Genomic DNA, 1,675 nt, shown 5'->3' on the forward strand with positions numbered 1-1,675 from the left:
CTTAGTGATTTTCAGATAAGTATAGACATCAATTTAGCCTCATTCCGGATCCCCATCTCCTTGAGGTGCAAGCCGTGCCCAGGGCTCTCCCAGCCCTGGCTGTGCAGAGGGCAGCTCTGGTCTTCAGGAAGGGGATGGAGAAGAGAAGGCTCAGAGTCTGCACCGCCAACACGTGTTTCTCTAACAGCTTTTTGAAGAGGAAGACTGTCGGGCATGGGGCTCACACAGCTGGCCCTGTGGGGCCTCGTTTCAGATGGGCCGCCTGCCGTGTGCGGGGCCTTCCGGGCGGTCCAGCCCCTCCCCGCATTCACGCGTACTCACCTGCACGTGCCCTGCCTCACCTTCCGCCGGGGTCTCTCCCCTGAGGGTCTGGGCACACCACCCTAGGGGGTCAACCCTCGGGACTCTCCACTCGGCCAGAGCACAGATTACATTGGAAACAGAAGCAACAGAGGAGACACGGGGTGAATTCAAATACTGGTCCTCCAAGGAAAATTTGAAAGGAAGCTGTGCTTGCTTTGAAGATATCAAAAAGGAATTGCCGTTTCGTGGCTCAAAAGACCATTCTTGGAAGTGAACAGTGAAGGGGACAGGGAGGGCGAGTGACAGCCTCTCCCGGCCTCCCCAGCCAGTTGCACAGGCAGGTGCCAGGCAGCTCCCGGCTACTTGGCCTTCACCACCTGTTCATATGGGGGCAGTGGCGTGTTGAAGTAGGAAAGGGGCGGTGGGTAGGCTGTGCTTCCCTGGGGTGAGTTGGGTTGGACCTGGAAAGCCATCGCCACAGGGTTCCCAGCAGGATTCATCCCTGGTCCTCCAGGGTCGGTGTAAAACGGCAGCTCCAGCTGCTAGGCTCCTGGAGTGAGGTTCGGGGGCTGCCTGGTGTAAGATATGTTGAATGTCAGCTCCTCGATCAGTGGCAGGGGGTACATGCCCCTCCGGATGAAGAAGCCGGCACCACAGCAGAAGAGCAGGCCCATCATCAGGAGGAACCAAAAGTACCACAGCCTCTGTATGGAAAGGGCCTGCACACAGCACCTGGAGCCACAGCAGTCCGCATAAGGGCGGCATCTGTTTGCTACACATCTTGTGGGCGGAATTACAGTGGTTTCCTTCTGGGGAGGCCCTGTAACCAGATGACCAAAGACATATAATATGTTGGATAGAGTCCTTCAAAATACCAGCAATGCTTTTGGGCCTCTGTGCAATCCACGGGCAGCCCAAGCAGCAGCGCAGCCACACTCCCGGCCAGGCATCCCATGGCTGCGCGTCCTCCTGGTCGCAGGCGCGGGTCAGCAGCACGACCCCTGTGAGGGGGGCAGCCAGCTGGCAGGCGGGATCCTAGCCAGGGTCACAGGGGCTCAGGCAGGCGGGCGGGGAGCCATGCTGAGTCACGCAGCCCTTGCCGCCTTTGTCCCCGGCTTGCATGTCAGAAAAAGCTTTTGACAAAATTCAACATCCATTTATGATAAAAACTCTCTAGAAAGTGGGCATACAGGGAACCTACCTCAAAATAATAAAGGCCCTATACAACAAACCCACAGCAAACATCATTCTCAATGGTGAAAAACTGAAAGCATTTCCACTAAGATCAGGAACAAGACAAGGATGTCTACTCTCAACACTATTATTCAACATAGTTTTGGCAGTCCTAGCCAAGGCAATCAGAGAAGAAAAA

At 55.7% G+C, this 1,675-nt stretch overlaps 1 pseudogene across 1 annotated transcript; it reads right to left on the bottom strand.

Annotated features, from left to right (window-relative positions):
* Positions 1–408: 408 nt before the first annotated feature.
* LOC309802622 (WW domain binding protein VOPP1-like) lies at positions 409–1,269 on the bottom strand (annotated as a pseudogene). Its single transcript has 2 exons — positions 1,139–1,269; positions 409–983 (listed from the first exon to the last, which is right to left on the bottom strand). The product of its transcript is annotated as a WW domain binding protein VOPP1-like (transcript).
* Positions 1,270–1,675: the final 406 nt, after the last annotated feature.

Source organism: Mesoplodon mirus (assembly GCF_964341445.2).
Source record: "Mesoplodon mirus genome assembly, chromosome: 4".
NCBI lineage: Eukaryota > Metazoa > Chordata > Mammalia > Artiodactyla > Ziphiidae > Mesoplodon > Mesoplodon mirus.